The sequence below is a fragment of the Erinaceus europaeus genome, chromosome 11 (genome assembly GCF_950295315.1).
Source record: "Erinaceus europaeus chromosome 11, mEriEur2.1, whole genome shotgun sequence".
NCBI lineage: Eukaryota > Metazoa > Chordata > Mammalia > Eulipotyphla > Erinaceidae > Erinaceus > Erinaceus europaeus.
The window spans coordinates 28,898,929-28,923,492 of record NC_080172.1 but is presented as its reverse complement, the minus strand read 5'-3'; positions in this window follow the sequence as shown (position 1 = coordinate 28,923,492).

The window sequence follows — 24,564 nt, the reverse complement described above, 5'->3', positions numbered from 1 at the left end:
ATGATTCCTACTGAGATGTCTAAACAAATGAAGCACGAACATGCTGACTCTACCTCTTTGGCAAACAATTCTACTCTGGAGGATCTAGATCCTTAAGTACACTGAATTGCAAAAACTTTTTCTTAAAGAAACTGAGATTTTGTTTCTTTAAGAATGACAAGAGAAGAAAATAACACAAGACTACTGTTTACCTGTAAGAGATAACTGAAGTTAAAGAAAAAAATCAGAAAAGACAAGAAATAAATTCTGAACTCACACAGCACTTTTGCCTCAAGTCTGATTGGTAGGCTCTTTAGGTCGATTATTGTGGTGAAAGTGACAGTCATGTCAACCAGCTGTGCAATAGATGTTTACCTGAACAGCTTATATTTAACTTGAGCAATGTTGTTAGTATGTTTATAGTATATTTATCAGAAACCATATTTGCCTTGATATACCATACACACATTTCATTTTTTAATTTTTTTTATTTATAAAAAGGAAACATTGACAAAATCATAGGATAAGAGAGGTACAGCTTCACACAATTCCTACCCCAAGACCTCTGTATACCAACCCCTCCACTGATAGCTTTTCTACTCTTTAACTCTCTGAGAGTATGGACCCAAGATCCTTATGGGATGCAGAAGATTGAAGGTCTGGCTTCTGTAATTGCTTCCCTGCTGAACATGGGCGTTGACAGGTCAATCCATACTCCCAGCCTGTCTCTCTCTTTTCCTAGTGGGGAAAGGCTCTGGGGAAGCAGAGCTCCAAGGCACATTGGTGGGGTTGTCTGTCCAGGGAAGTCTGGTCTCAGGAATTGATTGAATTTGTAGTAGTGCACCAAAGTAAAAACCCTGGGTGGAGAGTGAAGGTGGATGTTCAGCTTCATGGGGTTGGAGGGGGCAGGTAGGGGAGGACAAAGTCTTTTGGTGGTGGGAATGGTGTTTATGTACACTCCTATCAATCTGTAGTTTATAAATCACTATTTAATTAATATGAGAGGGGAAAATTGATTGAATGTCTCAAAGTTTTTAAAGCACAGACTGTCTTTTTAATACATAGGTTGAGTCTTTGATATGTTGACAGTACCACATTTTTATATTAATGCCAAAATGAAGAATTCATTAATTACTTCATGTTAATTTTCATTACGTAATTACCCTTTTTTTCTTTCTTTCCTTTTTTTTTGAGGAGTTGGAACTTGACATGACTTATTTCACTGTTCAATTTTATTACTTGATTTATTCAGATAAGATAAATGATAAATTATAGAAAGATAGATGATGATGATAGATAGATAGATAGATAGATAGATGATAGATAGATGAGGTAAGTAGATAGGAAAGAATTGACATGACAGTACTTGTGTTTCCCTTTATTTCTTGCACCTGACAAGGCCTGAGCTCTGAGTCATGTAATTATTTAAACTCTTCAAAATTCTTAATGTTTTTCTTTTTATAATTTTGAACATGTTGTTCAGACATATCTAAGTAACACTGTGAGGTACAATTAAGTATTTAATAGCAGTTACAATTTTGTTTATTGAGGCGCATGTGTATAATTTCTAGGTGGGATGTGACTTTCCATCCCATAATAAATGGATATGACCTGTACAACAAAAAGTTTTAGTTAAATAGGAATAAGTTGAATAATATTGTAATAATTTCATATGTTATCCAATGACTTTTGAATGGTTTGGGAAAGGTAACATTCACTAGAATCAGATCCTCCAAGTGCAAACACTTTTTTCTGTTCACCTTCACCACTGAAGTTAAGCATCTGCTGAAAAGTAGAACCGACAGATACATAGGTTTGAAGTTGACTATACTACCCTTGTCTACCTATACTGTAGTTCTCTTGCACACACTTCCTCTGATATCCACACACTGTGCAAATGCAGACTCACCCCCATTTATAACTAATCACAAGAGTACTAGGGTTAAGAAGCAACATGAAATAAACTAATTTTCTGCTTGTGATTTTTCTTATTAAAATATTGATCTGTTCTATTTGTCTTTTTAAATTTAATATATGACATCAGTAAAATGAAAAACTCGCGCATATATATATATATATATATATATATATATATATATATGCTACCGTGAGTCTACTCAGCTGTAAAAGATAAAATAAGTGTTACCCTTTACTGTAATTGTGTCTCACCCCAAATCAACCTGAATTATAGCTGAGAAACTAAAAAAGTTACAGTTGGCTTTTCTTGCTCACTCAACTGTTACGCTTCTAAAAGATCTGAACCTCCCTACGAATCCTCAGAGGCAAAACAATTCTCTATTTTAATGAATTCACTTGTTCCCCACTGAGAATTAAATGCATTGGAAGCAACCCAATGGTCTGACATGCTGAGAGACCCACTGGTATTATTTTTTTTTTTGGTCTTTTTGTTTTCTAAAATAAAGAGCTCTAAGGAATTAACCATCCTTATTACCATTTTTGATATTTATTTCTTTTATCCCCCTGATTCTGTCTCATTTTCTCTGTATATCTACCACACATGATCACATGCATACTCACTAGCACTCACACACAGAGACAAGTGAGAGGTCTGGTACTTATTGACAAAATTTACATACTTTGTTGGATAAATACAGCTTCAGGATTTTTTGTTATGTAAATTCATAGGTAAACCCTCTATAATATTTTTTCTCTTCGTTAAGAGAGTCAACAACAAATTATTTTTGTGAGTAGTTCTTATTTATTATAATCTGTAGTAAGGATAGCTAACTTATATGTATAATAACTGCTATCCTGTGATTGCCATGTGGGGTTATAATCTCTAATTGAATTAACTCAACAATTAATCTAAATATATCTAATATTTAAAGATGTTTTCTAGAAAAATACATAATAAACAGTACTTCATATGCACAGATAGATCAGATGATACATAACTGGAGTGTAAAGGACAAAAAACAGTTATAATATTAGTTTAATTATATCCATATACAACTGTAGAGTACTTACTGTCTACCTATGTCTCTCAAGTGCCTTCATAAAGAAGATAAATAGTTACTGAATCAAAATTAACATAGACAATATACACTAACAAGTAAAGAAAAATTAGAGGTATTTGTTGCTGGAATAAGACTTGATGATACAAACTTACCATTTCCTCATAAAGTTTGTATCCCAAGTCTTTGTAGCTCAGGCAGAAAATCAGAAAGAAATGACTTGCAAAATTATGATTATAGAGTTAAGAAAGCCAAGCAACTTGCCATACTATTGTGATGTAGTGGATTCTATGGAAAAAAAACAGAGAGAATATCCCTTAGTAATGAAATTTATAAGGGCCAGGCAGTGGTTCATCTGGTAAAGAGTATATATTACAGGGCACATGAACCCAGGTTCAAGACCCCAGTCCCCAGCTGAAGAGGGGAAGCTTCATGAGTAACGAAACTGTGCTGCAGGTGTCTCTCACTATCTCCTCCTTTTCTCACAATTTCTCTCTGGTTCTACCCCAAAGTAAATAAATAAAAAAAATTTAAGTACTTATTTCCTTTTTGTTACCCTTGTTTTTATTGTTGTTGTAGCTATTCTTATTGTTGTTATTGATGTCGTTGTTGTTAGATAGGACATAGAGAAATGAAGAGCGGAGGGAAGACAGAGAGGGGGAAAGAAAGACAGACACCTGCATACCTACTTCACTGCCTGCGAAGCGACTCCCCTACAGGTGGGGAGCCGGGGGCTGGAACCAGGATCCTCACGCGGGTCCTGTGATTTGTGCCACGTGTGCTTAACCCACTGCGTTACCGCCTGACTCCCGTAAATAAAATATTTTTAAGAAGAAATTTATAAAGGGAGCTGGGCGGTGGTGTAGCGGGTTAAGCGCACATGACATGAAACGCAAGGGCCAGCATAAGGATCTAAGTTCGACCCCCGTACTCCCCACCTGCAGGGAGTTCCCTTCACAGGAGGTGAAGCAGGTCCGTAGATGTTTTTCTCTCCCCTTGTCTTCCCCTACTCTCTCGATTTCTCTCTGTCCTATCCAACAACAACAACAGCAGCAATAACAACAACAATGGCAAAAAAAATTTAAAAAGAAATTTATAAAAAGGGAAGAATTTTTTTGATTACTTTTCTTTAATAAAATAAATGAAAACATTTCTGTCGGTAAGGAATCTGATATGGACAAAATTTACTCTCATAACTAGAAAATACTTTTAAAAATACATATATGTAATGGACATCAGGTAACAAAGCATAGTGATTTGTAAAATGTGAAACAGATGAAGAAAACGTTGTTTTGTCCTATATACTTCCTGGGGAGAATTGCCAGCTTGTAGTAATGGAGAAGAAATTCAGGTTGGCTATAGTTAAATAGAGGAATAGATACCAGATGCAAAAGGACAAATTAACTAAGATGTCAAGACAGCATACCAGGAGAACTGAAAAAAGACTGACAGATCTTCATATTTTAATCTACATAAAACACATAATAATGCCTGAAAAGTGAAATTCAAACTACTCAAAATTCAAACTAATTTTATTTTTCTATTTCTTTTAAAGAACAAATTAATTTAAGTGCATCATTTAAGTTACTTGTAAGAAATTATGACATCACAACATTAGCTAGAGTCCTTATTTTTGTAGTTTTACTGATGAAATTTGTTTTAATATATTTGGATGTCAAGACGCTCGAGCTTGTCTTCTATTTTTTTTTTTATCTAAACCATAGTTTGATGTATCTGTAACAGTTCATTTGTTTTTTCTCACCTAGGAGCATTTAACATGTTTCCTTGGTTTATCTAAGAAGTAGATGAACATTGAACACAACATGTTTCCTTGGTTTATCTAAGAAGTAGATGAACATTGAACACAAACACACACTATTTTTGTGTTCAAATATTTTAAAGGAACTGAAATTCTTAGGAGAATAACATGGTAATACACCATTTAAAACAGAAATCCAATTGATTATTATGTTAAAGATTCAGTGTCATTTTTATATTTATAACAGAATTTTTTGAAAATAAATATGTGATCAGGAAATATCATAAGGAGACATTATTAAATAGGTTCATAAATTATACATTCATAAAATTATTTAAGTACTTAGAAGTTTCTGTTCAATGTCAAGAACATATAAACATATGAATAAGAGTGGTTTTCGAAATATTCATTTATTTACCTTTATTTTACTTTAGGTAGAGACAGGGCAAGTGAAAGTAATCAGAAAGCCAAAGTTTCCTTCAGTGAAGTGGGATCCAGGCTCTGATACTTATTTATTTGTCACTCAGCATTCTCAGCTCTGACATGTGAGGATGTATGACTAATTCAGGGTGTCTCATCCCTCAAGCATGCACATTATGTGTTCTAAATCTGAACTATCTCTCCAGCACAAAGTAAGAGAAATTTTACACATATTATAAATTCACAAGAAGTTCTGAAAATAAAACAGAAGTACTGTGAACTTCTTCACCTAGTTTCACTTAACTATTCTTTCATGACTCTTAATACAGCATAAAAACCAGGAAACAGACTTTACTACAATGTACACAATATTTTCTGAAGATGATTAATAACTGTCTGTACCAACAATTTCATATATTCATATATTTCATCATGAATATAAGACAATAGAAGTATGTCTACACATGATTTCATAATAATAAGATCTAAATAAATGTCAGAAAGACTGTATGCATTTGACTCTATGTGTGTTCCGAGGAAGTTAAAAATCTTCTGTGCTTGTGAGGAGAGAGACCACTGCAAATTGTTTTACTCAGATTCATGGTAAAAACAAATTATTTTCTGAATGCCAAGAATTAACAGTTATTTAGCTTTTAAACTCTTTACCTACACACATTGCCACAAGTGAACATCCATGTATGGGTAAAATGTGGGCTATGTGAAAGAAGGTGTTATCCAAGCATAAAAAGTAGTATAATTGTGGATTTAGCTTTTCAATTGAATTGCTTTAAGCAATGTTAAAAAAGATATTATTCTCTAACAAAAGGGTAATTTGCATTAGAATGATATTTAGTTTTTGGTGTTTCTGTGATTTTTACAGGTTTGTTTCATTTAATGGAGATTCATGCAATTATGAAAATGTTATTTTTCAAGTACTTATCAGTACCAGACAGTATGGCTAGTTTCAACCGAGGGCAATTATCTTTTAATTTGGCATCTATCTAGTAGATTGGGTCCCAAATCACAAGGCTTTTCAGACCAAATAGCATTTGCTTCGTGAGTTGTTCACAAGTGCTCATCTGCATATATGAAATTTCTTTTTTGATTCTGATGCTGAATGTGCATGTTAAGCGAAATTGCAAGGTTTACTCTGTTCAACATATTTTGAGTTCTGTTTCACTTACTGTCTTCTGAATCCAGTCATAAAGTTTTTAAATCTTCCAATGGTAATTAAATGATTTCAATAAAAATTCGTATCATTGATACACAAATGGATTCCTCAATTCAATGGAAATAGAGATTTTAGTATAAAGTTTGGTTCATTTGCAAATAAATTCAAATTAAACAACAACAACAAACAGAAACAAAAGCAACACCCAAGCATACAGGTTAAGAAAACATATATAGTTCAACCATCATACTTAATGCATTATTCTAGAACACACAGAATAAAATTATCTGAATGAGCATCAGTGTGGTATATAAACATCCATGTTTTTGAGATACTGCTTTTTTGCACTACTAGTTAAAGTCATTTCAGACTGACAAGTCCCTGAACTTTTGCTTCTATAGTTCTCATTGATAACCCCTGCCCCTAACAATAACTTGGCTGGAAAGGTGACTGCTTTATCATAAGCATGACCTAGACTAAAGCCCAGCTTCCATCACACAAAGGAAGTTCCTATTCTCTATCTCCCTATCTTTATCTCTCCCTTTGTAATTCAGAAAGTGGGCCCAGAATAGTGAAACCCCAGTGACAACAAAATATATTCTTCCATTGCATGGAGATAATTGATTTGGCTGTTAGAGCATAGTCCTTTCATGCATAATGCCTGAGATTTGATCCCCAACACTGCAAATGATGATATAGTGCTTTTTTTAAATGTTTTTTTTTCCTTTTGTTGCTCTTTTTATTATTATTGTTGTTACTGATGTCGTCGTCAAATAGGACAGAGAGAAATGGAGAGAGGAGGGCAAGACAGAGAGAAAGACAGACACCTGCAGACCTGCTTCACCACCTGTGAAACTACTCTCCTGCAGGTGGGGAGCTGGGGTCTCCAACCAGGATCCTTCTGCCAGTCCTTGCACTTTGCACCACGTGCGCTTAACCCACTGCGCTACCACCCGACTCCCATGATGATATAGTGCTTTTGTCTTTCTTTGTAAATCTCTCTCTGTCTCTTTCCCTTCAAATTAAAGACTTCTTAATTTTTATTCTCAAATTTATTTCTTTATTTTCAAGTAAAATGCTTTATTTATTTATTTATTGGACAGAGACAGACAGAAATGAAGAAGGAAGGGAGTGACTAAGAGGAAAAAAGGCAAAGAGACACCTGCAGCATTTGCTCACCACTCTCAAGCTTTCCCATTGTAGGTGGGGACTGGGGGCTCAAACATGAGTCTTTGTCCATTGTAATGTCCACTCAATCAGGTGCACCACCACTCAGTGCCCTGAATTTGACTTCATTTGTTCTCATTTTATTTTTATTTAATTATTTTTTGTTTCTAGAAGTATTTCAATTGATATTATTTCAGGTTTATTGATAGTTTATTTTATCTTGAAGACCAAGAAAAAATAAATTGAAGTTATTACAAGATTGGCTTCATTGAACACATAACAGTAATTTGGGCTGTTAAGATAGTTCACCTGGAAGGGTACTTATTTTGTCATGATAACGACTCAAGTTCAAGTCCAGTCCCACCACCCTAAGGGAAGCTTCAAGATGCAAGCATCTTTTTAATCTTTTTTTAAAAAATAAACTTCTTTATTAATTTTTATTAACTTTATTTATTGAATACAGACGGCCAGAAATTGAAGGACAGGGGAAAGTAGAAAGAGAGAGAGACACCTGCAGTACTGCTTCACCACTTTTGAAGCTTTCCCCCTGCAAGTGAGGACTGGGGGCTTGAACAATGTCTTTGGGCATTGTAACTTATGCACCCAACCAGGTGCACCACCACCCAGCCCCCTGCTTTATAGCTTTTTTTTTTTTTTTACAACTTTCACCCTTTCTATAGCAGTCTCATTTTATCTGGAAAAGTTGGCCTAGAGGAGTGAAGCTCCAGTGACGAAAGAGGAAGGAAGGAAATAATAATTTGAGAAGAAGCTGAATCAGATATGGTTAAACCCCTAATGACCCAATTAAAGACCAGACAGGAATATTTCTCTTAATATCATAAAAATAAGGAAAAAAGCAAAAGGTTTGTGATATAGAAAAGAAAACATTGGATCCAATGATAACATTGAATTTACTTTGGGTGGTTTAAATGACTCCTGTATTGTTATTTTTACCTACAGTGAAAATGTAAGAATGTGAGTATTGATTTACAAGGAAATATTCTTGAGAAATTTGTGTAATGATTTCAGAAAGAGACACTGAGAAAATAATGATATAATTCTAGACGGATTATGAAATTGATGAGTGTGTCAAGACGCTAGTGCACATATGGAGTGATGTCAACAAGGACTGTATGAGTGGCTTCTGGATGAAGACAGTGAACAAACAAGTTTGCCTATGACTTCAAAGAATTTTCAAGTATATGGGGTTTATAGAAATCAACAAGACTGTGGTTGAGATGGAAAGTAACTGAAACTTAGATGGAGATAAAGAAATCATTGAGGGACTGCTAGAGGTTGAATTTGTTGGTCTGTTTCTAATTCTGCTTCTAAGACCCCTTATGTTTTGATCATCATGTTAGGTTCACTTGCATTGCTTAAAGCTGTGGTCTATTTACATAATCACCGCTTTATCTGAGACCTGCCCTGCCTACAGGGCATTGGTTTAATCCCCACTGGATAGATGCAAGCTTGATGCTTCTGAGCAATCTCGCTTTTTCCTTCTCCCCACCCCCTACCCTATGTACTTCCTCTTCCGACCTGACACTTCTGCCTCAGGAGATATAAAGGACAGGATTTTCTGATGAAGAGAGATTAGATTGATTGCACTGCATTCCCGCTCATCAATAAAGATTGAACTGTGTTCCCGGATCAGCCATGAGTCCCTAGTCATCTGTCTCCTGCCTACAAAGCTAGCCTGGCATATGATTACAGAAGTGTTTTTAGCACTCAAGAAAGAGGCAAGAGAAAAGAAACTGCTGAAGAACAGGAATATCAAAAAAAATTTCAGTGAAGAGCTTACCAGAAATTTTGCAGATGACAACAAGAACATTAAAATGTTTGAACTCCACATTTTACTATTTTTACTATTTTACCTTTACTACATTAGTAGAGAGTAGTATTACCCATTACTTTATTATTCATTATTGCTACCAGCAAATCTGTGGGGAGAAAAGATCTAACAAAGACAACTTGGACATGTCGATGACTAAAGTGTCATCTCACAAGAAAAGTTTCTGACAAGTCCTTCAGGACATAATTCACAAAACTAATATTATTACTGTTACTTTATGAGTTAGTGTTTCTATTATGAGATGATTGTTCGGTGCAAATTATAGCCCCTGAAGACACTCAAGAGGGATGAGATATGGAGGCCAAAGACATTGATGTTTATGATCCCAACCATTGTAGACTTTAAATAATATGAATATTTTTATCTTAGTTTTAACAAAATACAGTTAAGAAAATGGGGAAATCCTTATAAAATTGAGTGTAAAAAATATTTTGTATAGGAGGTGGGAGTGGTTCACCCAGTAGAGAGCATGTTACCATGCAAAGGATTCAAGACAAGCCCCTAGCTCTCATCTGGGGTGTGGGAAGAGTTTCCTAAGTAATAAAATATTGCTACAGGTGTGTTTCTCTTTTTTCCTTCTCTATTATGCTCAGATTCTCTGTGTGTCTGTAAAAAAAAAAAAAAATGGCTACCAGGAATAGTGGATAAATAGTACAGGTACCTAGCTCAAATGATACCCTCAGAGACAATAAAAAATTCAATAATCATGGACCAGGTCAGGCAGTAACGCAGTGGGTTAAGCACACTTGGCACAAAGCACAAAGACCAGTGTAAGGATCTGGGTTAGAGACCTTGGCTCCCCAACTACAGGGGGTGTCGCTTCACAAGGGGTGAATCAGGTCTGCAGGTGTCTTTCTCTCCACCTCTCTGTCTTCCCCTCCTCTCTTTATTTCTAGTCATCCTATCTGGCAACAATGATAATAATAATAATAGTAATAATAATAGTAATAATGACAACCTTAAACAACAAAGGCAACAGAAAGGGAAAAAATAGCCTTCAGGAGCAGTGGATTTGTAGTGCAGGCACCAAGCCCCAGTGATAACTCTGGAGGCAATATATATATATATATATATATATATATATATATATATATATATAAAGAAAATATATATATATTTTATATATATAAAAAGAAAATTTAATCATAGAAAATTAAATAAAAGGGCCAGGTGGTGATGCACCTGGTTAAGTGCACACATTACAGTTTGCAAGGTCACAGGTTCAATCCCCTGGTCCCTACCAAGGGGAAAGCTTCACAAGTAGTCTCTGTCTCTCTCCTTCACTATCTCTCCCTCCTCCCTCAATTTATTTCTTCTCCTACCCAATAAATAAATGCAAATACAAAAGTTCAATAAAAAGATTAAACAAAAAAATGAAATAAAATCTAAGTATTTTATACGCTATAAAATGTGTGTTTTAGCCAGTGTTAATTACAAAAGAGTTGGGAATCAGGTGGTAGTGCAGCGGGTTAAGCAAACATGGCACAAAGCTCAAGGACCAGCTTAAGGATATTGGTTCGAGCCCCCGGCTCCCCACCTGTAGGGGAGTCGCTTCACAGGTGGTGAAGCAAGTCTACAGGTGTCTTTCTCTCCCCCTTCTGTCTTCCCCTCCTCTCTATATTCTTATACAACAATGACAACATCAATAACAACAACAATAACAACAACAACAATGAAAAAGAACAAGGGCAACAAAAGGGAAAATAAATTAATTAATTTTAAAAAATTACAAAAGAGTTAAAAATTTAAAAAAATCAGTAAAGGACTGGGGAGACAGCATATGGCTATGCAAAAAACTTTCACAACAGATTCTTTAGGTTCCAGGTTTAATCCCTAGCACCACCATAAACCAGAGCTGAGCAATGTTCTAATCTTATACACTCTCAATTTCTTTCTTAATAAGTTAAATAAAACATTAAAGTATATAAAGTAAACAATGTTGCAGTAAAGTTAATTTATTTTTAAAGAAAACTATGTTTGAGGGCTAGGTGGTAGCACACCTGTTTAAGCACACAGATTATAGTGTGCGAGAATGCAAGTTTAAGCCCTTGTTCCCCACCTGAAGGTGGAAAGTTATACAAGTGGTGAAATAGGGCTGCAGGTGTGTCTCTGTCTCTTCCCTTCTCTATAACCACCCTCCTCTTAATTTCTCTGACTCTACCCCATAATAAATATATTAAATTAAAAATAAAAATATTATAAAAGGAACTTTGAAGAAGGGTTGTCTCCTCCCCCATAAACATACATGGGGCCAGGAAGCTTGAATCTAGGTTTTGTGTATGCTTATGTCTATATTCTACTGGATGTGTTACTGCTTGGTCCCTACTTAACACTAAATTTTACCATACCCTTTTTTAAAGTTTTTTTTATTTTATTTTATTTACTATGTTGGATAGGGACAGACAGAAATTGAGAGGAAGTAGACTATATACATAGAAAGAGACATAGAGACACCTGCAACACTGCTTCATCACCTGTGAAGCTTCCCCCTTACATGTGAGGAACAGGGGCTTGAACCAGGGTCCTTGTTCATTGAAATGTGCACTCAACCAGGTGCTCCACTACCTGCCTTCCCATACCCTATGTTTATTTGTGCTTAGATTTACAAATGTCACTGTGCTATAGAGTTACCTGTGTTATTCAATATAGTAGCAAGAGTGTATAGCCAAGGAGCAGTAGACTATACCATGTATTCAATCATAGACTATATTATCTAACCTTTTGTAAATATAGAATGCGTTATGATTTTTTACACAATAAAAAATGAATTAGAACTATCTTATTTCTCAAAGTTATCCATCATGACAAATGGTTATAGTTTTGGGGAATTTTCTTTCTTATGTATGAAAAGTCTGTTCTTTTACTATTGTTATTATTATTCTAAGAAATTCTTCTCCTGAAAATAATTCCATGTCTACTCTTCCACCTAGTCCAGTAATTTGCTGGTTCAACTTCACTGAATGAAATACACTGATTGTAGAACTATATTTCCAAGTCTACTCCTGTGATATAGAATGTTGTCCGTAATGGTTGCTTTATAAGAGGCCCATTTACTTTAACATCTGTATAGATCAAAATTACAGTATATGAATAAGTTGTCCAAGACAATCTCTATGTGGTACTCCAAATATAAAAACTCAATGAACATCTAATGTTCAAAGAACTGCACAGAGATTGGATTATATACATTGATGCTACATCCTGTAAGAAGAGCCAACAAATTGATACTGGCCTTTTACAGAAACAAACAGAATGTGATCTGGGAGGTAGAACAATGGATAAAGCTTTGAACTCTCAAGCTGGAGGCTCAAGGTTTAATCCCTGGCAGTGCATATATCAGAGTGGTACTCTGGTTCTCTCTCTCTCTTTCTCTCTGTCTTTCTTTCTCTTCCTATCTCTCACTAATAAATAAATAAAATCTTTTAAAAAGTGAGTAACAAGGACTTTTTTTCAGTTTGGATTGGTATACAAAGTTAAATTGTAAAATTACCATCAATAATGAATTTTTGAAGTTTGATAATTTGACATTCAGAAGACAAGGTGGGGGAATTGTGAACAAATAATAAAGCAGTCATGTAGACATATAGAATGGGTTCTCAGGTAAAGGAAAATTTCATTTTGACAGAAATGTAGAGTAAAACCAACTTTATACTGGAACCTAGATAAAAATTAATTCAAAGACTATTGTAAAATATATTTTATATAAACCTGGCATGATTTTAATTTTCATGTTGAATTGTTCTATAGCTCCCACCACAGTGTACTAAATGGTTAATAGCTATATTTCCTTTGGATTTGTATCTAGTGTTTTTTAACAATGTAATTTTCCTGTTGCAGTTAATTATTGACCATACATGTACATACCCATTGTCTATGACATTTGTTTTGCTTATAAATTTAGTTGTATATTCACTTGTATGTAATGTTACACATGCAATATATACTAAATATTTGATATTTACCTAGTTTTTTGAATTACATTAAGTTAAATGTGAAAACCACATATAAATTTATGATGTGCAATAATACGATTCAAAGTTTAGTACACTGTGGTGGGAGCTATAGACTACAGGAGAGATACATAATTTTTAAAATCTAAGAAATTTAAAGATATATGTCAGAGAAACTTCATGAAATTACATTTTGATGTGTTAGACAAAGATAAGTCTACTTAGGTCCTTAAATCTAGTCAAGAAACTGAACTTTATCTCATATTTTCACTTGTTATTATGTAAATTAAAGTAGTTCTGACTTAGAAAGAAAACAAAATTTGAAAACATTCCAAGCTATCTGTAGCTTCCTGGATTCAGAGTTGCACAGATATAAAAAAAATATATATCTCATTGTAGTGTAGAATGAAAGACTTTTTTTTAATATTTTATTTTATTTATTTATTCCCTTTTGTTTCCCTTGTTGTTTTATTGTTGTAGTTATTATTGTTGTTGTCATTGTTGGATAGGACAGAGAGAAATGGAGAGAGGAGGGGAAGACAGAGAGGAGGAGAGAAAGATAGACACCTGCAGACCTGCTTCACCACCTGTGAAGCGACTCCCCTGCAGGTGGGGAGCTGGGGTTCGAACCTGAATCTTTATGCTGGTCCTTGTGCTTTGCGCCACCTGCGCTTAACCCGCTGCGCTACAGCCCAACTCCCAGAATGAAAGACTTTTAAATGATAACTATGAAAAGAGACATTTTATTGTTCACCAAAGTTTGTAGTAATCATCTTTGAAAATAAAAATGATGCTTTTAAACTACAGTCTCACTTTCTCAGCAAAAACCTGTTATTTTCCTGATACTAAGGCATTTGTGACTAACAATGTTGAATAAGCTCTCCTTTTGAGCCTTCACTGATGTTCATTCTGTTTAGACATTTTAGAGTCTGACAAATCTCATTTATTTCAATCTGATTTACTTTAGCATATATCATTTGATTTCATATCCACCTGACAAAAGCTTTTCTTTTAAGTGTTCATCCTTTAATTGGAATATGGCCCAAATATGTTTTATGAAAAAATAATGGAAAAGATCTTCAAGCTTTTAATTAGGTAAGTCAATTTTCTCTTCTTCTTAAGCCAAGGGCATCATTATTTGAAAGTGCCTAATGTAATACTAAACTTTAATAAAAGCACAATGACTTTTGCATCATCAGGGAATAATGTAGCTGAAGATTAATTATGTTTTAAAAATAAAGAGCAAAGGGGACTTCTGGAGGTGGGGCCATGGAGCAGCAGCAGCTGTGTTTCCTCTCCTCTCCTGTGTCAACTAAGAAAACCAAAGGAAACCACCTGGGACTGCAACAAGGCAGGACTAGGACTACTTCAGGAACCCACCAAATCATTGGTAAGTGCAAACATGTGTGGCTCATGGACAGAGAGGAGCCTAGGAAGAGATTAAGTGCCTGGAAGTTTACCAGTTGAGATACCAATTCCAGTCTGTTTCGCCAACAAAAAGATGGCTGAAAGGAGGAGAGGACTACCATAAGACTCAACAAATGAAACTGTGAGTCTCCATTGCTATTAATGCTCAGAATCCTGTGTGTGTGTGGGGGGGAGGTGCGCTGACACTAGGGGACAGAGAACTAACAAGGAAACTCAGGAGAAGATCTATACCTCAGTGATCTAACGGGTAGGCTGTGATAGTTTCTTTTCATAACGACTGGATTATCTCTGCCCTACCCTGCATGTCTAAGTCAGAAGTCAGTGATTAAGCTAAGAAGCCATCTTATAGTTTTAAAGTCCTCAGGCTCCCATAGCTTACAGGGAATAAAAAGAAAAAAAGAGGCTTTTAAGCCACTATGCTCCAACTCAGACATTAAAATAATATTGAATTAACTGTCAGTTTCCACAACTGTGAACCCTTTAATTACTTTACTTACACACAAGTCAATCCAGGCAAGAGTGATCAGTAATTTGAAAAGTAATGAGGGAGGGACCTCATAACATACTATATAAAGTGGTTAAATGAACAAGAAGAAATATTAGAGAAATGAACCAGGACAAGAGTTCAGCTAAAAGCCCCCCAAAGGTTCTAGCACAAAATAATGAGGTCAACATCCAAACACTAGTTAAGGAAATAATCACAGGAATGAGTAAAAGGTTTGAAATAATTGTGATCAGAAATGCTGAAACAACAAATGAGACTCTGGAAGAAAACACTAATTATCTCAAGGTTATTATTAGAGATCTGAAAGTTGACATAGCTGAGCTAAGAACACAACAAGCTAAACAAGCTAAAAGAGTATCAGAACAGCGGAATGAAATAGATGAACTCAAGAAAACAGAAAGGGCAGAGAGAATAGAATAAAGGAGGCTGAAGACAGAATTAGCAAGATCGAGGATGGATGAGAGACAACTAAAAACAAAGTAAAAGATCTCAAAAAGATATTAAGAGATACCGAAAAAAACAACAGAGACCTATGAGATGACTTGAAAAGAAACAATATAGGCATTATTGTCTTACCAGAGAAAGAAAGAGAGGGAGGGGAAGAAAGCATTCTTCAGGACATAATAGCTGAGAACTTCTCTAGTCTAGACAACATCAAAGACATAAAGGTTCAAAAAGACCAGAGGGTCCCAAACAGAATTAACCCAGACTTAAAGACACCAAGACACATAATAAGGATAAACAAAGGATTCCGAAGGCTGCAAGAGGAAAACAGTCACCTACAGACGAAAACCCATAAGATTAGCAGCAGACTTCTCCACACAAACACTACAGGTCAGAGAGAGAATGGCAAAATATCTACGGTGAAAAACTGGAAGCATTTCCCCTCAGATCAGGTACTAGACAGGGCTGCCCACTATCACCATTATTATTCAACATAGTGTTGGATGTTTTTGCCATAGCAGTCAGCCAGGAGCAAGGAATTAAAGGGATACAGAATGGGAGAGAAGAAGTCAAATTTTCCATATTTGCAGATGACATGATACTAGAAAAACCCAAGGAATCCATCAAGAAGCTTTTGGAAATCATCAGGTAATACAGTAAGGTGTCGGGATACAAAATTAACACACAAAATTCAGTGTCATGCCTTTATGCAGACACTAAGTTGGAAGAACAGGAAATCCAGAAATCAATTACTTTTACTATAGCAACAAAAACAATAAAATATCTAGGAGTAAACTTAAGGAAAGAAGTGAAAGACTTGTATACTGAAAATTATGAGTCACTACTCAAGGCAATTGAAAAAGACTCAAAGAAATAGAAAGATATTCCATGTTGGAAGAATTAATAGAATCAAAATGAATATACTACTCAGAGCTATATACATATTTAATGCTAACCCAATCTAGACCCCAACCACAGTTTTTAGGAGAATGGAACAAACACTACAAATGGTTATCTGGAACCAGAAAAGACCTAGAATTGCCAAAAAAATCTTGAGAAGAACAAACAGAACTGGAGGCATAACACTCACAGATCTCAAGTTGTATTATAGGGCCATTGTCATCAAAACTGCTTTGTACTGGTGTGAGAAAGGTGCCCAGTCTATTGAATGGGGAAAGCAGAGTCTCTTCAACAAATGGTGTTGGAAAAAAATGGGTTGAAACATGGAGAATAATGAGACTGAACCACCATATTTCACCATACTTCAGATACTTAGAGGAAAATATTGGCAGAACTCTTTTTTCTCCATAAGTTTTAAAGAATGAAATGAATCCAACTACAAAGAAGACTAAGGCAAGCATAAAGCTATGGGAATATATAAAATTAAAAAGGCTTCTGCACAGCAAAAGAAACCACTACCCAAACGAAGAGACCCCTCACAGAATGTAAGAAGATCTTTATATGCCATATGTAAGACAAGAGTCTAATAACTAAAATATATAAAGACCTTGCCAATCTCAATAAGAAAAAAAATAACCCCATCCAAACATGGGAAGAGAACATGGACAGAATATTCATCAAAGAAGAGATCAAAAGGCCAAGAAACACATGAAAATATGCTACAAAGTTTAGATTGTTAGAGAAATGCAAATAAAGACAACAATGGGATACTACTTCGTTTCTGTGAGAATGTCATACATCAGAAAAGGTAACAGCAACAAATGCTGGAGAGGTTGTGGGATCAAAGGAACCCTCCTGCACTGCTGGTGGGTGGGAATGTAAATTGGTCCAACCACTGTGGAGAACAGTCTGGAGAAGTCTCAGAAGGCTAGATACAAACCTACCCTATGATCCTGCAATTCCTCTTCTGGGGATATATCCTAAGGAACCCGACACACCCATCCAAAAAGATCTGTGTACACATATGTTCTTAGCAGCAGAATTTATAATAGCCAAAAACTGGAAGCAACCCAGGTGTCCAGCAACAGATGAGTGGCTGAGCAAGTTGTGGTATATATATACACAATATTACTCAGCTGTAAAAAATGGTGACTTCACCGTTTTCAGCCAATCTTGGATGGACCTTGAAAAACTCATGTTAAGTGAAATAAGTCAGAAACAGAAGGATGAATATGGGATGATCTCACTGTCACACAGAAGTTGAAAAACAAGATCAGAAGAGAAAACACAAGTAGAACCTGGACTGGAATTGGTGTATTGCACCAAAGTAATAGACCCTGGGGTGGGGGTGGGGAGAATACAGGTTCAAGAAGGATGACAGAGAATCTAGTGGGGGTTGCATTGTTATATGGAAAACTGGGAAATTTTATGCATGTACAAACAATTGTATTTACTGTTGAATGGAAAACACTAATTCCTCAATAAAGAAATTTTAAAAAAATGAAGAGCAAAAAATCTTCAAGTATGGTAGTCTTCTGAATTTTTTAATAAAGAGCATAAGTCTGTTTTCTCTGAATGCTTATTATATTTTATACATTTCTCAGTCTTTGGTTGTGAAAGGCTATAATGTGATAGTCCAATGCTTTGAAATAATTATGTCTTTAAATGGTTAGATGTTATTTGATTTTAAACAATATTTTGTATATTCACAGTAAGTTTAATTCCCTTATAATGTTTGCAATATTGTGCTATCTACATATTATTTTGTTACACTGTTTTTACTGTTCCAAATTAGAAACACTATATTGTAAGAATTAATGTTCACTAAACTGGATTCCACCATCGTTAAAAAATAAAGTTACGCTTGACTGGAATTTAGTCCATTTAAGGTAATTATCTAAATTAATATGATGTAAATCTCTAGAGATAACCTTTTAAATATACATTACTTTGCTACAGTAAGTTTGAAATATGGGTAAAGCTCATGTCAAACAATTTATATAATTTACATACAGGCCTTAACTAGTGATATTATACTTACAATTTTTGTAACAAACTCTTTTTTATTTAAGAAAGGAGACATTAACAAAACCATAAAATAAGAGGGGTACAATTCTGCACAATTCCCATAACCCAATCTCCATATCCCATCCCCTCCCCTGATAGCCTTCCCATTCTCTATCTCTCTGGGAGTATGGATCCAGGGTCGTTGTGGGTTGCAGAGTGTGGAAGGTCTGGCTTCTGTAATTGCTTCCTCGCTGAACATGGGTGTTGACGGGTCGATCCAGTCAACTCCCAGTCTGCTTCTCTCTTTACCTAGTATGGTGGGGCTCAGAGGAAGTGGAGCTCCAGTACACATTGATGGGGTTGTCTGTCCAGGGAAGTCTGGTCAGCCTCTTGCTGGCATCCGGAACCTGGTGGCTGAAAAGAGAGCTAACATACAAAGCCAAACAAATTGTTGAACAATTACGGACCCAAAGACAGGAATAGTGCAGATGAAGTGTTGGGGGGGTATTCCCTGCATGCTCTTTTGTACTTCTGCTTTCAGGTATATATTTTTCCCCTACTTTATGGGCAAGGGTGAACCTAAGTTCTATCTCAGGGGCCCTGGACTATATCTAGGGTTGGGGACTTTATTGGGGAGTGGAACACTTGGAATGGAATTAGAGAATACTATGAAAGGAAAGGTCTCACCCGAGTGATGAAGCTGAAGGCTTGTCATTCCACACCCGAAGTCTCTGGTCACAGTCTGAAGTGAAGCATGCTGGGGTGGCACTTGTTGCATTGATTAGGTTGCCATCTACGGATGCAATTTTATTTGATTTGAATTGAGAGCAGCATGCAGAAAAGTGGGTCCCACCCTAAGGTTCCAGGACTGGGGAAAATATAGGCTCCATAGTGGAAATGTGAGTTTCCTGTTGTCTTAGGGTTCAAGAAGACAATGGATAGTTATTGTTATCATCACATTATTTGGTGACAGGATTAACTTTGGAAAGTCCCTTTGATAGGGTTTGGGATATAATATGCAGCATCTTGTATATAGCTGAGTTGTCGGTTGCTTCTGTTCTCCCTGGTCTAGGCTTTTGGGAGAGACAACATATCAAAGACAGCCTATGTATTAAAAAGACTCAACAAACTTTATAGACAGTGTCACTGTTCTATATAGATAAGGAAATTGACATTAAAATAGTACATCTATGCCTTGTATAGGAAATTAAGTGTGTGTGTGTGTGTGTGTGTGTGTGTGTGTCTGCCCAATGGTATATATGCAATATTGCTTTAATATTTTAACTCAGGAATACTGCAGGAAGATGGTGGACTGAGAAGCCATTAGTGGCTGAGCTCCATCCACATCTCCTGGAAACGGTAGGATTTTCTGCCATTAGCAGGCCAGCCAATAAGGGGTCCTAGCGGTGACACCAAGGAGGTGACTATAACTTAATATGGATTAAGAATTAGAGTAAAGGTGGCATGGACTAGCGGGTGGCTGCTCCAGACTTCACAGGCGGCGGCGGGCAAGGTGGGTGCGCCAGCACTGTCCTCTGCCTGGGAAGGCAGATCCTCTGCCGGTTGCAGAGCGCTGCTGGGCGACCAGCAGAGGACCGGGAGGGAGCACTGTAGCTTGGGGGCTTTCTCTTGGGAGTCTCCGGGGACCACCGCGACCCTGAGGGCGGATCCGAAGACTTCTTGAGTATAGCTCTCATTGGATCAAAGGAATTGGAGCTAGTTTTCATTTCCGAGAAATCCTTTAAAAAAAGTCTGGAGGGGGGGGGTTCCTGGAAGATGGCAGACTGAGAAGCTGCTAGCAGCTGAGCTCCAACCACATCCCCTGGAAACGGTAGGATTTTCTGCCTTTAGCAGGCCAGCCAATAAGGGGTCCTAGCGGTAACACCAAGGAGGTGACTATAACTTAATTTGGGTTAAGAATTAGAGTAGGGAAAAAAGGGGAAAAAAAACCCTTTATTTTTCTTCCTTTTAATTTTCAAGCATACCTCTTTCCCGCCCACCCTAAGCAGTCCCTGGGGACCAGCTCCTAGCAGGATCCCACACACCACCAAACAGGGTGCTTTTTTGAATTCACTGATACACATTTCGGAATTTCCTTTCACTGCTCTTTAATTACAACTCTTTTTCTTATCTTCTACCTTTTCTCTCTCTTGTCTCTCTTTTTTTTTTTAATCTTGTCATACACTTCTTCATTCTTCTTTGCCTTACTGAATTTTTGAATTATTTTAGGGAAGAAATCTGACTCAGAGTGGACTCTCTATGTGTGTATCTCTGCTCTGTTCCCTTTCCCCTCTTGTTACCCCTAGAATATACAGTGGATAGTAGATTTGCATAACTGTCTATTCTTGCTATCCTTTCTTTCTTTTCTCTTTCCTCACTGGGATTTGGTTACTATTTTTTCACGGATTGGAGAAATTGTTTGGCTAACTGGTAGTGATTAAACTACTTGAATACTTACTTCAGTTGCTTCTGTAATTCCTGAGGTTGGTGAGTGCAATTGTCATAAAGGTATTTAGTACAGTATTACTTGTACTCAAGACACAACAACTGAGGAACAACAGAGCATAAAAAAAAATGGGTAGATCAAAAACAAATAAAACTGCTACTCCAATGAATGAAGACAAGAGCCCAGAAGAAACTACAAATCAGCCAGAAGTAACCATATAAGAAAAATATGCAAGCAATAATAAACTTATTAATCACAGAAATGAAAACAACATTGGAGAAAAGGAATGGCAGTATTAGGGAAACAACAGTAGAGACCCCCAAGGAAAATACTGATTATCTTGAGGCAATTAGAGAACTGAAAGCTGAAATAGCTGTAATGAAGAAATAAGCTGAGGCAAGGGAAAGCAGACAAACAATCAGAAAACAGAATTAGTCAGAGAGAGGATGAGTTAGAGAAAACTAAGAAAGAGGTGAAAGAGCTTAAAAAGAGATTGAGAGACACTGAAAACAACAACAGAGACATATGGGATGATCTCAAAAGAAGTAACATTCGTATAATTGGCCTGCCAGAGGAAGAAAGAGAGGAAGGGGAAAGAAACATTCTAGAGGAAATAATAGAAGAAAACTTCCCAGACCTGAATAACAGAAAGGATATCAAGATTCAAGAGGCCCAGAGAGTACCAAACAGAATCAACCCAGACCTGAAGACACCAAGACACATCATAGTCACAATGAGAAGAAGTATGGATAAAGAAAGGATCCTAAAGGCTGCAAGAGAGAAACAAAAAGTCACATACAAGGGAAAACCCATAAGGTCATCTGCAGACTTCTCCACTCAAACTCTAAAAGCCAGAAGTAAGTGGCAAGATATCTATCAAGCCTTGAATGAAAAAGGGTTTCAACAAAGGATAATATATCCTGCTAGACTTTCATTCAAACTAGATGGAGGGATCAAAACCTTCTTAGATAAACAACAGTTAAAGGAGACAACGATAAAAAGCCGGCCCTGAAAGAGGTACTAAAAGACCTCTTATAAACAAGAACATCACTATAATACTTCCAATATATCAGAGCAAACAATTTTTTTAGAACAATGGCACTACAATACATTAAATCCATAATATCAATAAATATCAATGGCTTAAACTCACCCATCAAAAGGCACAGGGTGGGGGGATGGATCAGAAAACATAACCCAACCATATGCTGCTTGCAAGAATCCCATCTGTCACAGCAAGATAAACACAGACTTAAAGTGAAAGAATGGAAAGCTATCATACAGGCTAACGGACCACAAAAAAGGGCAGGAACAGCCATTCTCATCTCAGACACGATAGATTTTAAATTAAATAAAGTAATAAAAGATAGGCAAGGACATTACATAATGATTAGAGGATCAATCAGCCAAGAAGACTTAACAATTATTAACATCTATGCACCCAACGAGGGGCCATCTAAATACATTAAGCATCTACTGAAAGAATTTCAAAAATACATAAATAGTAATACAATAATAGTGGCAGACTTCAATACCCCACTCTCACACTTAGACAGATCAACAAAGCAGAGAACCAATAAAGATACAAGAGAATTGAATGAAGAGATCAACAGACTAGACCTCTTGGACATTTTCAGACTCCTCCGCCCCAAAAAACTGGAATACACCTTCTTTTCAAATCCACATAACACATACTCAAGGATAGACCACATGTTAGGTCACAAAGACAGCATCAATAAATTCAAGAACATTGAAATCATCCCAAGTATCTTCTCAGATCACAGTGGAGTAAAACTAACATTTAACAACAAATAGAAAATTATTAAAAGACACAGAATTTGGAAACTAAACAACATGCTCCTTAAGAACCACATGGTCAGAGACTCACTCAAGCAGGAAATTCAAATGTTCCTGGAAACTAATGAAAATGAAGACACAACCTATCAAAATATTTGGGACACAGCTAAAGCAGTACTGAGAGGGAAACTTATAGCCATACAATCACATATTAAACACCAAGAAGAAGCTCAAATGAATGACCTTAGTGCACAATAGAACAAACAAAATAATCATTTATCTGGAACCTGAAAACACCTAGAATTTCCAAAAGCATCTTGAGGAAAAGAAACAGAAATGGAGGCATCACACTCCCAGACCTTAAACTATATTATAAAGCCATCATCATCAAAACAGCATGGTACTAGAACAAAAATAGGCACACAGACCAGTGGAACAGAATTGAATGAACAGAAATAAATCCCCACACCTATGGACATCTAATCTTTGATAAGGGGGCCCAAAGGATTAAAGGGAAGAAGGAGGCTCTCTTCAATAAATGGTGCTGAGAAAACAGGGTTGAAACATGCAGAAGAATGAAACTGAACCACTTTATCTCACCAGAAAAGAAATCAACTCCAAATGGATCAAAGACCTAGATGTTGGACTAGCAACAATCAAATACTTAGAGGAAAACATCGGTAAAACACTTTCACACATGCACATCAAAGACATCTTTGATGAATCAAACCCAATTGCAAGGAAGACTAAAGCAGAAACAAACCAATGGGACTACATCAAATTGAAAAGCTTCTGCACATCCAAAGAAACTATTAAACAAACAGAGAGACCCCTCACAGAATGGGAGAAGATCTTCACATGCAATACATCAGACAAGAAACTATTCACCAAAATATATAAAGAGCTCAGCAAACTTAGCACCAAAAAAGCAAATGACCCCATCCAAAAATGGGGAGAGGATATGAACAAAACGTTCACCTCAGAGGAGATCCAAAAGGCAAACAAACATATGAAAAACTGCTCTAGGTCACTGATTGTCAGAGAAATGCAAATTAAGACAACAATAAGATACCACCTCACTCCTGTAAGAATGGCATACATCAAAAAGGACAGCAGCAACAAATGCTGGAGAGGATGTGGGGACAGAGGAACCCTTTTACATTGCTGGTGGGAATGCAAATTGGTACAGCCTCTGTGGAGAGCAGTCTGGAAAACTCTCACAAGGCTAGACATGGACCTTCCATATGATCCAGTAATTCCTCTCCTGGGGTTATACCCCAAGGACTCCATGACACCCAACCAAAAAGAGGTGTGTACTCCTATGTTCATAGCAGCACAATTCATAAAAGCTAATACCTGGAAGCAACCCAGATGCCCAACAACAGATGAGTGGCTGAGAAAGCTGTGGTATATATACACAATGGAATACTATGCAGCTATCAAGAACAACGAACCCACCTTCTCTGACACATCTTGGACAGAGCTAGAAGGAATTATGTTAAGTGAACTAAGTCAGAAAGATAAAGATGAGTATGGGATGATCCCACTCATCAACAGAAGTTGAGTAAGAAGATCTGAAAGGGAAACTAGAAGCAGGACCTGACCAAATTTTAAGTAGGGCACCAAAGTAAAAGCCCTGTGGTGAGGGGTAAACATGCAGCTTCCTGGGCCAAAGGGGGGTGGGAGTGGGTGGGAGGGATGGGTCACAGTATTTTGGTGGTGGGAATGGTGTTTATGTACACTCCTAGCAAAATGTAGACATAT